Source organism: Schistocerca serialis, chromosome 4 (assembly GCF_023864345.2).
Source record: "Schistocerca serialis cubense isolate TAMUIC-IGC-003099 chromosome 4, iqSchSeri2.2, whole genome shotgun sequence".
NCBI classification, from domain to species: Eukaryota; Metazoa; Arthropoda; class Insecta; order Orthoptera; family Acrididae; genus Schistocerca; species Schistocerca serialis.
Genome location: NC_064641.1, coordinates 653657014 through 653672568, shown reverse-complemented (window position 1 = coordinate 653672568; position 15555 = coordinate 653657014).

Below are 15555 nucleotides of genomic sequence, written 5' to 3'. Positions count from 1 at the left end.
TTTATGATTCTTGAACCAAGTGTTAGCTATGATTAAGTTATGCTCTGTGCAAAATTCTACAAGGCGGCTTCCTCTTTCATTTCTTCCCCCAATCCATATTCACCTACTATGTTTCCTTCTCTGCTACAACCGAAATATCAGATCTGAAGATGGTTCTAGAGGAACCGAAACCGGTCATATGAATAAACATTTTGCAATCAAGACGGATTATAAGTAACATTGTAAAATCACTGATTGCGGCTATCCTATCAGACATTATGTCTGTTTTTGCATTGTTTTTGTTCGTTTCGTTCGCTTCGCACGCCCATTCTAGACCTGTTTCAAACCTTTTTTGAACTCTGAACTTCTGGTTCTTTTCGTATTCTATGCAGCGTCCACGACCGGTAAAATTGTTCAAATGGCTCTGAGCACTATGCGACTTGACTTATGACGTCATCAGTCGCCTAGAACTTAGAACTAATTAAACCTAACTAATCTAAGGACATCACACACATCTATACCCGAGGCAGGATTCGAACCTGCGACCGTAGCGGACGCTCGGTTCCGGACTGTAGCGCCTAGAACCGCACGGCCATTCCGGCCGGCCCACGACCGGTAATTAAAATGTATTTTATAATTATGTAAACTACATAAAAATTACGTGGTATGTAATACATACATCTTTTCAGGTAACAAAACGGCGTATCAGCTTACTTCACTATTTCGATAAACACCAGAAGAAATACTTGTAAAAAGGCAACAGTTTTTGTTACTCCACTTGCAAAGGACGTCGGCACGGCACACACGAGTGGCCATTTCCCGGGTGCTTTTTTTTTTTTTTTTTTTTTTTTTTTTTTAAATCCAAGTTAAAAGAGCATGTTCATTGTTATAGAAGGCAGATCGACTTACACCCGAATGAAGCCCGCTCTTCGTAATCGAGTGTACGGTGTCACATTTTGTACAGAGAATATAACTCCTAATATATTATTTCATTGGCACAGGGTGCCGCACGAAAATTCGGCCCCGAGTACTAGACTGCTCACTGTCGCCCTCCAGTCGTCGTCTATTGTTTCGAAGTTGTTTGCATTAGCTTATTTGTTATTTCTTCACTGCCTAACTATTAGATGTTTATCTATTCTGCTCGTAGCGGTTAACAAATCGTGCGTAATAGGCGAGCAGTCTGTACTCGGCCGGTTTTTCGTGTGCTACCTTCTATTATTTCACTGCTATCAGCCACACAACACTACAGTTGGCTAAACGAGATTTTTTGCAGAATCACTAAATTACAAGTGTGTGAGAATTCTGTTATGAATAAAAACTCTGTTCTCCAGGGGGGAGCCAAGTGCCCCCTGTTGGTGCCTTCCATCTTCAGTCAACTACGGTACTAATTTTTCATAAGAACCATATACCAAACACAATGTACGGTGAACGAGTAAAAATGAACGGTTCTCAAAAAAGAGCGATCACCAGTGAACTAATTCCCAACGATGAACGACTTTGCCCATCTCTAAAACAAACGCGCAGGTGCATGAAGAATAACAAGCTGCGAGTGGATACCAAAACGATTCTGCGCAGAGCATGTGAAATAACATGCTCTTAAAGGCGGTATACCAGAGGTCACTGGAGGAACGAAGCGATTTTTTTCCTGTCATCAGTAGGCCTATAATGACTGGTATGATGCAGCTCGCTACGAGTACCTCTCATGTGCAAACCTGCTCCCATCAGAGTAGCACTTACCAACAACATCCTTAATTATTTAGTGCATGTTTTCCAATCTCTGTCTTCCTCTACAGTTTTTGCACTATACAGCGCTCTCTTTGTACCATGGAAGCTATTTCCTGATGCCTTAACAGATGTCCTATCATATAGTCCCTTCTCTTTGTCAGTGTTCTCCAAATATTTTTTTCCTCCCCGTCTCTGCGGAAAACCTCCTCACTCTTTAGCCTGTCGGTCCATCTAATTTACAGCATTTGTCTGTAGCACCATACCTCAAATGCTTCGATTCTCTTCTGTTCCGATTTTCACACAGTCCATGTTTCACTACAGTACAAAGCTGTGCTCCAAACATACATTCTCAAAAATGTCTTCCCCAAATTAAGGCCTACTTTAGATACTACTATACTTCTCTTGGCCAGGAACGCCCTTTTTGCCAGTGCTAGTCTGCTTGCTGCTTCCATCGTGGGTTATTTAGCTGCGGAGGTAGCAAAATTCGTTAACTCCGTCTACTTCGTGATCCCTATTTCCGATTTTAAGATTCTCGTTGTTCTCAATTCTGCCAGTACTCATTACTTTTGTCTTCCATCGGTTTACTCTCAGTCCACTGTCTGTACTCATTCACGACAGCGATCTCATCAGTGAATCTTATCGTTGATATCCGTTCACCCTGAATTTTAATTCTATTTTTGAAACTTTCTGGTATTTCCCTCATAGCTCTTTCGCTGTATAGATTGAACAGCAGGGCCGGAAGACTACAACCCTGTCTTCCACCGCTTCTAATCCGAGCACTTCGTTCTTGGTGTCCCATTTTATTGTTCCCTCTTGGTTCAAATTCAAATCGCTCTGAGCACTATGGGACTTAACTTCTAAGGTCATCAGTCCCCTAGAACTTAGAACTACTTAAACCTAACTAACCTAAGGACATCACACACATCCATGCCCGAGGCAGGATTCGAACCTGCGACGGTAGCAGTCGCGCTTTCCCCTCTTGGTTCTTGTACATATTGTATATTGTATTTCTCTATAGCTGACGCCAATTTTTCTCAGAATTTCGAACATCTTGCACGATTTTACATTTTCCAACGCTTTTACCAGGTCGATAGCCGGCCGGAGTGGCCGTGCGGTTCTAGGCGCTACAGTCTGGAGCCGAGCGATCGCTACGGTCGCAGGTTCGAATCCTACCTCGGGCATGGATGTGTGTGATGTCCTTAGGTTAGTTAGGTTTAATTAGTTCTATGTTCTAGGTGACTGATGACCTCAGAAGTTAAGTCGAATAGTGCTCAGAGCCATTTGAACCATTTCAACCAGGTCGATAAATCCTGTAAACTTGACTGGTTTTATTTAGTCTTGCTTCTACTATCAGCCGCAACGTCAGAGCTGCCTCTCTGGTTTGTTTACTTTCCCCAAAGCCTAACAAATCGTTATCTAACAGTTCCTCAATTTTCTTTTCCATTCTTCTTTGCATATTTCCTGTTAGCAATTTCGATGTATGACGTTGACACATCCTATATACGTGACTGATTTTTCTTCAGCCTTGCTTCCATTATCGACTGCAACCTCAGAAGTGCCTCTCTGTACGTTTACCTTTCCCAAAGCCCAACTAATTGTCATGTAACAGTTCCTCATTTTCTTTTCCATTCTTCTGTATACATTTCTTGCCAGCAACTTAGATGCATGAGCTGATTGTGCCACAATTGTCACACTTTTCGTCCCATGCTATCTTCGGAATTGTGTGGATGATGTTTTCCCGAAAGTCTGCCTTTACCTTTCCTAAAGCTAAACTGACCGTCATCTAACGCATCCACAGTTTCCTTTTGCATTCTTCTGCATATTATTCTTGTCAGAAACTTGGATGCATGATGCGTTATGCTGATTGTGCAATAATTCTCGCACTTGTCAGCCATTGCAGTCTTCGGAATTGTGTGGCTGTTTTTCCGAAAGTCAGATAGTATATCACTGGACTCATACATTCTACACACCAACTTGAATAGTCGTTTTGTTGTCACTTCCCCCAATGATTTTATATCGTAAGTCCTCCGAAGCTCTTTTTGATTCTGATTCTAACACTGGATCACGTATCACTTCCCTCTCGATTCATGTTTAACCTCCCATCACGTCATGAGACAAGTCCTCTCACTCGTAGAGGTCTTCAGTGTACCCTTTCCACCTATCTGTTCCTTCTTCTGCATTTAACAGTGGAAGTCCCACAGCATTGTCAATGCAGCCGCCCTTGCTTTTGATTTCACTGCAGGTTGTTTTGACTTTCTTATATGCTGATCGGTCTTACCGGAAATAATGTCTTTTTCGATTTCTTCAGATTTTTCACGTAGCCATTTCCCCCTAACATTCTTCCATTTCCTATTTATTTAATTCCTAAATGACTTGCATTTCCATATTCCTGCATTTCCCCGACCGTTTTCGTACTTCTTTCTTTCGTTCATCAACTGGAGTGTTTCTTCTGTTACCCATGGTTTCCTTGCCTACCTTTCTTGTACCTCCATTTTTCTTTCCAACTTCAGAGGTTTTCCATTTTAGAGATGGCCATTCCTATTCAACTGAACTGCCTACTGAGCTACGCATTAGCTCAGTATCTATAGCTTCAGAGAACTTCAAGCGTCACTTTTCTTTCCTTAGTACTTCCGTTACCACCTCTCTGCGCACAGATTTTTCTTGACTAGCCTCTTTAAATATTAGCCTACTGTTCATCTCTACAAAATTGTGATCTAAGTCTCTATCTACTCCCGGGTACGCCTTACAATCCAGTGCCTGATTTCGGAACTTCTTCCTGACCATGATTGAAATCTTCAAACTACTTACGGGAATTCAGCAATTTAATATTTGCAGAGACCGCCAATATTTTGGCGAAGTACACCCCGCCATTTTCAAGGCACAGACTGCAAAGGAGAGGTGTTGTGCAGGCAAATTTGAAACCTTGGTTCTTCTAGTAATTCAGGAAAGGTAACATGCACACACTGAACATTAGTGGTACCAAAGATGACCAAAGTCAGAGGTATCGATAGTGATCTGCTATTGCCGAACATCGTTTGGATACTGGTCACCCTATATTATATAACAATGCCGAGATATTGGCATGCACGTCCAGCTATTGGGACGGTGTTATGAAGGAGTGTGTTGAGATTAAATTAGCGAGCATCCTTGTAAACAGGGTTGGTGGTTTTTGTTGAAATTCTGCTTTGAATCTTGCTCTCTCCCTTGTCAAAAAACAGAGGGGCAGAGTCAATGTCACGTCACTTGCTAGTTCTTGGTCTTTCACTATCGATACCTCTGACTTTGGTCATATTTGGTGGCACTAGTATTAAGGATCTGTGCACATGTAAGCAAAGCAGGTATTAATGTGAAATTTACCAGCTTTTCAGGCACAGAATAAATAAGTTGCATATATCGTCCTCATCTATTAAAAAGAAAGCACTCAGTATAATAGAAGCATTACCTACTCCAACTGTGTCATTTAAAGCCACCGCACAGCTCAGTATATCTCGTAATTTAATCTAAAATGTATTTGATTTCACTAACGCAAAGGATTAAAACCTCTGAAGATTTCTCTTATTTAAGAACAAAACAATGTGTTCTATTACTTTTCATGCTAATCGAGCCGGCCAGAGTGGCCGAGCGTTTCTAGGCGCTACAGTCTGGAGCCGCGCGACCGCTACGGTCGCAGGTTCGAATCCTGCCTCGGGCATGGATGTGTGTGATGTCCTTAGGTTAGTTCGGTTTAAGTAGTTCTAAGTTCTAGGGGACTGATGATCTCAGACGTTAAGTCCCATAGTGCTCAGAGCAATTTGAATTTTGACATGCAGGGTCCACGGATTCATGAGATTGTCTCCACACCTGTACGTGTCCATCCGCTCGATACTGTCTGAAACGAGGGTCGTCCGACCAGGCAACATGTTTCCAGTCATCAACAGTACAACATCGGAGTTGACGGGCCCATGTGAGTCCTAAAGCTTTGTGTCGTGCAGTCACATGGGTACACGAGTGGGCTTTTGGCTCCGAAAGACCATATCGACGATGTTTCGTTTAATGGTTCGCACGCTGACACTTGTTGATGGCCGAGCATTGAAATGTGCCACAATTTGTGGAAGGGTTGCACTTCCGTCACGTTGAACAACTCTCTTCAGTAGCCGAATGTCCCTAAATTGCAGGATCCTTTCCCAGCCGCAGCTATGTCGGAGATTTGATGTTTTACCGGATATCTGATATTCACGTTACTCTCGTGAAATGGTCGTACGGGAAAATCCCCACTTCATCGCTACCTCGGCGATGCTGTGTCCTATGGCTCGTGCGCCGACTTTAACACCACGTTCAGACTCCCTCAAATCTTGATAACCTGCCATTGTAGCAGCGTTAACCGATCTAACAACTGCGCCAGACGCTTGTTCTATATAGGCGTTGGCGACCGCAGCGCCGTATTCTGCCTGTTTACATATCTCTCTATTTGATTACGCATGGCTATACCAGTTTCTTTGGCGCTTCAGTGTACATAGTTGAATGCACTGCTTAGTCCCAGAAATGTACTACTGGTTAGTAGTGAAGATGCATTTGTTTGAGCACAGCTGCACTGCTGACAGATTTCCAATTATCCGCCTACCCTTCTGATGTAAACGATGATCTCACGCATTGTTGCCAGATTTCCTCCACCCACTACTATGACCACAAAGGCCAGCTGTCCTATGTACAAAATTGTGATAAATTCAAAATTTGGTCGGAAATACAAAATTTCCAGCGTTTTCCCCAGTCTTAAGACTTCACGCCCAAGACCCAGTGGTTCTTCATATTAACTGGCAGAAAATCTAAGACGGGGCATTGTCCTATTATTTTCAAATTACATAAAGTCCAAGGTGGCTGACCTGGGAATATAAGGACAGCTCCATGATGTCCAAATCCAAAATGGCGATCCAAGAAGGTTGACCTGGAAATACGAGCATAGCCTTATGTCACATTCAGATGGCTGACATAGGAGTAAGAACACAGCTCATGATGTCAGAAACTAAGATGTCTGAGCTGGAAATTGGGAACAGCCTGCATGGTCATCAGATTTCCTGTGTTATAAGTTTAGAATCTTATCCTAAGAGTAAAATGCTGTGAAATTCAAGATTCATTATTTTAGCTCACTCCTATAACATTACAGTTCAGAGTGCACTTGTGCTTAAAGAACTGCCGCCACTGTTGGTACAAGATAGGAACTACATCTTTATTGAAACAACACCACACTGTGGACTGCCTCTGGATCTTCCTTCACGCCAAGTGAGTCAATTAACCCGTGTCACTACTGCTACCAGAGTCGCGTCGTTAAGAGTGTTGAAGCCACCTCGCCGCCGTGCCACAGTCACCAGCCACCAGAATGCTGGAGGGAACCTCACAGAGATGCCACACGATGCATACTGTCGATTCAGCTACCTAATGCGGAGTGCAGGTTATTAGTTCTGATTCCCATTATTAGTAGGCTGTTTGTGATGGTAATGCAGCCATAGCCCATGAGATCTAAGACAAAATAGCGGGGAAGTCTGAAAATGCGATGGGAAATTCAAAATTATCCTGTTTAAAATAAACAACAGCCCACTCACTATACCATACATACCTACTTCCTGAGGGAAGGCTTGTGCAGAGACTCAGAAGAAAAAAATAGGTTAAAATATTTAGGTTGGTAAAACTGATCACAAAAAATGTGTGCCAGTCGAAGTGGCCGAGCGGTTCTAGGCGCTACAGTCTGGTTCGAATCATGCCTCGGGCATGGATGTGTGTGACGTCCTTAGGTTAGTTAGGTTTAAGTAGTTCTAAGTTCTAGGGGACTGATGACCTTAGAAGTTAAGTCCCATAGTGTTCAGAGCCATTTGAACCATTTTTGAAAAAATGTGTGAAATTTGTTTGTGGGATGAGCAACAGCTAATCAGAAAATTATGATCAGCGAAGAACACTGAGAAAACTTAAGAAATCATGTCATTCACATAATCATCATGAACATGTGAGTGCAACATAAAGAACAGTTGTGAAACCACCTTTAGGGCAATATGGAAGTAGCAAATTTTAAGTGTTGTGTAGCCACCTGACGATTTTCACAGAACATGGGTGTAGCTATGTGATATGGAAAATGCAATGTAACTGCATATAAGAATGTTTGAACTTGGCAGTGGAAATATTCTGGGTGTTCTGGGTACTATAATTTTCAACCACTGTCATGTTTACTTCGTGTTACTAAACGCACAGTTCTTTCGAGATTCACGCTTATCCACAGCACACTGGTTGGCAGGGCTAGCATACATTCAGTTTCTAAATGTAGATGGGTGAGTACACTGCATAGTATTTTCATTGTACATTTTCACAAAACGTGTGTTCCAAACACATATTGTATGGCAATGCAGTAATTCTCTTAGTATTTAAAAGTTGAACACTGCAGCTGTTTTTGCTCAATTCTGACATAATTGGAACCATTCATAGCATCATAACACTACTTTCATGTCACTAAGTCACAGATTTAAAAAAATTACCATTACATTGAACTTTCGATCTGATCGTAATCCTATAACAAACTGTTTACTGTCACTTGCATTCAGCTTATATGTTGCAGATAATAACACTACAGTCATAGCTGGACCATGTAATCCTAGGAATATGATGAGAGGTGAAGGTGTTGGGTATAGTGGAAACTTAGAGTCTGGCAACAATTTTGCAGGGTGACTTGATTTTTGTTCCATTCTACTAGGTGCACTATACGTTGTGCTTCAAAGCCCAATGCATACTTTGGATATATAGAAAACTCAGTCTGGTAGCAATCTGCACGCTGACTTCATTTCCACCACAATGTTTTGGTAACTGAATCTTAACATATATCTGTGTGCTGACTTGGTTTCTGCTGCAATTCAGATATATTAGAAACTTTATCAGTTGTGTCAGAGAGGTTTTGTGCCGAGAGAGAAACTAATAGACACCGTGAAAACAGCCGGCCGGAGTGGCCGAGCGGTTATAGGCGCTACAGTCTGGAACCGCGCGACCGCTACGGTCGCAGGTTCGAATCCTGCCTCGGGCATGGATGTGTGTGATGTCCTTAGGTTAGTTCGGTTTAAGTAGTTCTAAGTTCTAGGGGACTGATGATCTCAGACGTTAAGTCCCATAGTGCTCAGAGCCATTTGAACCATTTGAACCGTGAAAACACATGGACACAATGAATAACAATAAACACTGGGAGACAGGAACGTTTCTTTTTTTTTAAGTCAGTACCGCCATTAGACTGTTTTTTATTGCAGTGTTACATTTACAAGATCATGATTTTGGCTTTAAATACAATATGCCATCTTAGGCACTGTATAACATTAAAACACTTGATAATGGAACTTTAAAGCCGAAATTATGATCGTGTAAATGTAACACTGCAAATAAAAAACAGTCTAATGGCGGTACTGACTTTAAAGAAATATATTATGACTGTGGCCCCACATTATGAAAAAATTATTAAAGGAATGGTTTAATATTTGCAATGGACTAGCCACATCAGCTTTTGTCTGGCTCTCTGTTGATGTTTCATGTTCATCAACTTTTCACTGTCGTGCACAGAGCATGAATTTTGAGTCCAGTTGTTAGCTAATAAGCCTTGACGCTGAGGCTGAGTGATGAGGGTAGGTGACTGCAAAGCCGGAGAACTAAGAACAACTATTTCGGCCTGGGAACATCAAAGGCAGTTCCTATATCCACAGATCTGCCATCGTGGATCGCTATTTTGGATTGTGGCTTCGTAGGTTTGTCGTCTTGAATTACCGCCTTCGATTTTAATCATAGTGATCGTATTTGATTCTGTACTTAGCACAAATGACCAACTGTACATTTACTGTAGCATTGTGGGAGAACCCTACAGGATGAGTGAAATCTTATAATCATGCAGACTGCACCAGCTACAGAGTATTTGTGAGCTATAAATAGCTCCTACAACTGTTGCACCATGTGACACCTGGGCAAAAATCCACTAAGATACATATGTGTTGGTGCTCACAAGGGGAAGGCCTCAGACACGGCCATCCGATTCAGCTGCAGTTGTAAAAGTTTCTTACCTCAATTTCTGGAAAAGTATGCATTTTCGGACCCTATACCTGATAATGAAAAATTCTATATTTACAATTATCTATCGATCCCGCCAATTTTGAGTCGATTGCTCGTCATAACCTTTAGGGGCGATTTTCTCAAAATTTTGGTGGTGTTGACGCAAAATATCTTAGATTCCTTCGTTTTAGGTTGAACACAAGCGACCTGCCAAATTTGAGCCGAATCGGTTGGCCGTGTCTGAGGCCTTCCCCTTGTCAGAGGTCTTGGAACTCTACCTCCTGCAGGCGTCCAGTGAATTTTGATGTAATGTGGTAGTATAGTGGATAATTTGTTACAATTTTCGCTGCATATTGGGGTGTTTTGCTGCAATTTTACTATGACATTAAGTATTTTGTTTAAATTTCACTGTAACATGGGCTATTTTGTTACAATTTTTGCTGGAATATGAGGAATATTGCTAGACTTTCAGTATAACATGAGTCAATTTTTCATAGTTTTTAATGCAATATAGGGCATTTTGTTACAGTTTTTGCTGGAACATGAGGCTGTTCCTTACAATTGGACTATAACATGGAGCCATTTGTTACAATTTCTGCTGTGGCGTACGACACTTTGCTACAATTATTGCCAAACCATTTGTGGTAATTTGTTACAGTTTCGAAGTAACATGGCGTAATTATCTACAATTTTCGATGTAATTTGTAGATGTGTGGCATGAAATGTTATGCTGTCTCCACTGTACAGCACATGAATTGTTCAATTTCCCAGCACATCTGCACATCATACAAAATATTTAAAGTCTGTACTTCCACCGATACATTCGAGAGAAGCCTTCAATAATTCAGTCTCCCAATGGCCTTGAATAACTCTTAACTTTGACGGTTGTCAGTAATACTTCACTATAGTTAAACACATTTGAATGTGCAGCAACCTACCAGGCTTGTAAAATTTCTCCATGTCCACACGTTTATGAACGTGTGTTCATAATTAGAAGCCCACCAATTAATTATGTTAAGGAAAATCTTTCACATACGGCTCAAACCATCACATTCTAAAGCTGTCACCATTCGGAAATGCACTGGCAATGTTAGATGCTTTATGTGTAATGAATAACACAAATTATATAAAGCCTCGCTTAAAAATCAATTAAAATGAGTGGTATCCAGGACATTACATCGCTTTCGCTTAAAATGAGGGATGGTTGGATTTGAACTTCGTGCTGCCACCTGTCACTTAACCCTTTTCCCATTCCAGTCGTGAATATGGACGGTCCGCAGCAAGGGTAACTGGGCGGGGGCATTGCCTGTCTCGCCATGACTAACGGTGTAAACAAGTGCAGGAGGGCGGTGTGATGGCTGAACCTCGTGATGTGGCGGGGCAGCCACCGGCACTGACAATGGAGGAAACATTGTGGGGCTGCATTGAAATTATATTTATTTACGTATTGTTTTTGTGGTTTTTGATAAAAAATGTTATTGTAACCCTTTCTATGATTAATTTCTTTTTGTGGGAAGTACTCCACTGACTTGCGAGCTCCTTGACTGTTGGTGCAGACAGGAAGTGCTTTTTGGGCCATGGGGCAATGTTTTTAAAGTTTGCAACGTAACAGAGACGCGAAAAAGTCTCACGCTAAAACTTGCAGCTGGTGTGGTCCTTTTTGTGTTATCATAAGATCTATACTGTTCTTCTGGAGGGCTCTAGCTTTTAGCATGGGCTGGGGGGTGGTCCTAGCGGTTAGCTGGCGACGTGGGTGTCCGTCCCTTATCGGGCCTTCCAGCTTAACACAGTTCTGCTCTCGGCTTCTGTTCTTGTTTCTCCCCTCGGAACTGCGTCTGTCTCACGGTGGGAAGGTATGACATGCATTTAGGCATTCTTGTGTTAGTCTGTGGTATTCCATTTGCTCACTCGTTACTCGTATTACTTTGGTTAATTTAATGTCACGATTTATTTGGAGCTATGGGACAGACTATTGGATTTGCTTATCATGTCAAGGTTTTCATGGAAGGTGTTGGATTTGCCTGACACCTTACATATCACCACCCTTCGAACTTAATTTTTGTACTGAAGTTAGGCAATGATTGAATCGTTGTCTAAGCCAGTCAAAAATTATTCTGTTATCTAAATTTTGTTGCCTATGTTCAGCCACGTTATTCTGTTCTATGCTAGTTTGTATTACTAATTTATATTTTTATATTCTTCCACATTATTATGAAAAATATATTTATATTGACAAGGGAAGAATAATTTTATTCTATTAAAATTATTATTTTTTAATTATTTTCTTTCTTTATATAATTGTGAAATTTGTTTTTTAAGAAGTTTGTTATCGAAAGTGAGGAGTCTTTCACATCGATTTTCTTAGAAATACTGCTTTTATAAATGTAGTAATTAAGTAAAATCTATTCCTAACACATTTTCTAAATATCATGTACAAGTAAAATGTTTTTGTTTCTAGACACTCATTTCAACATTGTTACACTAATTATTTCCAAGAATTGCCTTGACAAAGAAATATACATAGACAAGTATTGAGATATTATCCTAACAAATGGTACAAATGTTAAAAAAAAGGGAAAACATCCAACAATATAATTTTTTATTCTTTGTTTTTATAAGGAGAAAATAAGTAAAATGTAGTTATTCTTTTATTTTTATGAGGAGAAAATAAGTGCCATACAGTTTTAGTGTTTATTATGCATTACTTTTGTTCTTTATATACTGTCCATTTCAGAACTAATGACTTATTTTTATCGATAGTCTTTTTTTACTTAAGTCCATAGTCAATGACTGTTATTTTGTAGTTCATTAGCCGTCTGGTGTGCTTAACTTATTTAGTTTTTCACACGTTTCTTTTGCACAATTCCTACATCATATAATTTCATTTCACACATTCACACAATCCTATGAACGTTTATGCACGAGATTGGCGAATGTTTTTTGCACGAAGGTGATGGACTTGAGCGAGATGGCTGTGGGCAAGTATTTGATGTCCAGCTTCGTTCGTCATTCCTTGTTGGCTTTGCAAGTGTGTGTTGCTGTTGTGGAGGTCCCATAATGGAATGGAGCTGTGAGTGCAGAATCTCGTGGTCTACTGGCTTTGTATGCGTTGTAATACTTCGCAGACGACTAGTTTACAATAGAATAGGGAATTGGGAAGGTATGTCGTCTATTCTTCACCCATCTTCTTTCTTGGTCTCAATCTTGCAAATCTTCAACTTCTGCTCTTCCTGCTTTTTCTCTGCTTCTTACTTGCTTCTTGGTTCTTCTCTGGGCAGGATATGGAAATATTTATTGATAACTAGTCGCTTTGAAGTTCTCCTCTTAGTAACAGTTTGATAAATTGTTTGGGCGTGTCATTTTTACTTTGTGGAAGTTTTCTTCAGTTTCGTGCATCTGCGTGCTGTTTAATAGCAGTAGTGTGACTTTTACACATATTTTTTTTGCCAGTGGTGGCTTGCCCAAGCAGTCTTCTCGTCGGGCCATTTTTTGCTCGCTCTGCTGAGTCGTGGCATTCGGAGACCCTTCTGGCGTTCGGTGTCCTGTCGTGTCTCTGCAGGGTTCCACCACTGTGTGGTTCCGTGTTCTGTCCCAGCAGGGTTCTGCCACCCTGTGGTTCAGCTTGGTAGCAGATTTATTTACTGCCCACTTCGGCTACAAGGGCCTTCTGTTGGTCTCGCTGTCCTTTCCCTTCTCTCAACGCTTCTGCTTTGTAGGAATTGAGACTTGCTAATTATGTCCTTTCCTTTCTTGATACTTCTCGCGTTGCAACTTGTGTGTCGTTGCATCTCGTCCTTGCTTGAGTTTTTACAATGTTTCTTACAAAAGTTTTACTTATAATCATCTAACATATGTCTAGTATCTACATTGTTTTATGCCTCCTTAAAAGCTTTACAAATTTCGGCGCCCTTTCCTTGTTACAATTCTAAGATATTTTGAGTCTTAACGTCTACAAGAATCCTCAAATTCGTTTTTTATTTTTGTGTAGTGTCGTGGTGTATAGCATTTTAGTATTTCATGCTGTTAGACTATCTTCGCTTTATCCCTGCACCTTAATCTATGGTGCTATTGGTGTTATTTTTGTTTTTGTTTTTATTGAAACTACTTTCTTTTTCCCACCTTCCTCTCTCTTCATTCTCCTTTCTCCTGACGATCTTATCTGCAACATAAGCTTGAAATATTGTGCTGATTATTTACCAGTAATAAAATTAATCTTCAAACTTGTACTGAAAGTGTTTAATACTGCCAGTCTTAGGTAAAAATATCTCTACTTTATCTCGTAAAATACCCTCTAATTCTCTTTTACTGTGTTCCGAAATACCATGAACTTCGTGCAATTTTTCGTCGATTTCTTTATGGACTTCTAACGTGAGTTGAGGCGATTCCCCCTTTTGTGCATACCATTCTAATTCTTCATCCTCTTTATCTCGCGTCATTCTTAATTGTTTGTTTATAACTGGTATTTCTTCTAATTTTAGCTTTTGCTCAAAGAGAAGTGTGACATTCCCGAATGTTACGCTACCTTTCCCCACATCTACTATCGCTCGTCTCTCATTTAAAAAATCTGCACCTATAATCAAATCTACAGTTAGTTTACGTATAATCACGAAGTTGGCTTCGATCTTTTGACCTTGACACGAAAGAGTTAACCTTGTTTGTCTCGTAACTTCCGCAGCATTGTTTCTAATAGGACCTCTTACTTTAATCTTACGTGTTTTCAGAACTGGCAATTCCTCATTGGCATTACACTGCATGAATAAATTTTCTGAGATAGCAGTCAGTTCACTTCCGCTATCAATTACAATATTGACTGGGATATGCTTTACCATGGCCTTCACAATTGGTTGAATTTGAAAGGGTTGGTTCTGTTCTTCTTCTTCTTGCATCAACGAATCCTCCACTGAATCATACATGAGTCTTTTTAGGAATTTCCCTTGTGAATTCGAACTTTCTGTAGGATAAGCTTCGACTGCTACTTCTCTCTCTTTTATTTCCTCTTCTCTATTTCTTCCTTCATTTACGCTTTCTTCAACATCCTCTACTTTTTCCTCACCCTCGTCTATCTTCTCCTTCTTCGTCGCTACTTCCACATAATCGCATCTAAATGCTCTAATTATCGCTTCATAACTTCCTTCATTATATACGTTGGGTTGTGTGCCCATTCGTAACTTATTTTCAACTTCTGTCGACTGCGCATTATCCTCATTGAATTCGCTTTCCCTGGTTTCCATCTCAAATAGCTCTGCAATACTCATTACTTCGTCCTTTCCTCCTACTTTCGTTGTGCATGCCTCTGGTAATTCATCTTCCTCGTCAGTATTCTCCCAATTAATTTCGTCCCAACACGATATTGTTATTTTATTGTCTTCGTTTTCATCTGGTCCCTGCAGATTTGTTTCTTCCTTCTTCTCTTCTCGTGATAAGATTTCTACTTCTCTTTTCAGGGTGCTGCAATTGTCCTGGGTCGGTGCGTCATTCTCTTTGGCATGGGCGCTTAGCTGACAATTCGAACGTTTATCGGGGTTTGGTGGTCTTACCTCCACCTCTTCTATCTGTATTCTCTTTTCTTGTTCAGCTTATTGATAGTGGGTTCTTTGTTGATAATTTGTCGGTCTATTGGTTCTCCAGTACCCGCTCCGGTTGTCGTTATTCCCTCTGTAATAGTTGTTGCCGTTCCTGGGTGAATTATAGTTATTGCCATATTCTCTTCTAAATCCACAACCGGTTCTTTGTTGAAATCTATTGTCGTTTCTTGGTGCGAAGTTATCACATAGTTCGTAATTATTGTTTCTTCGTACTGTGTCTTGTGGA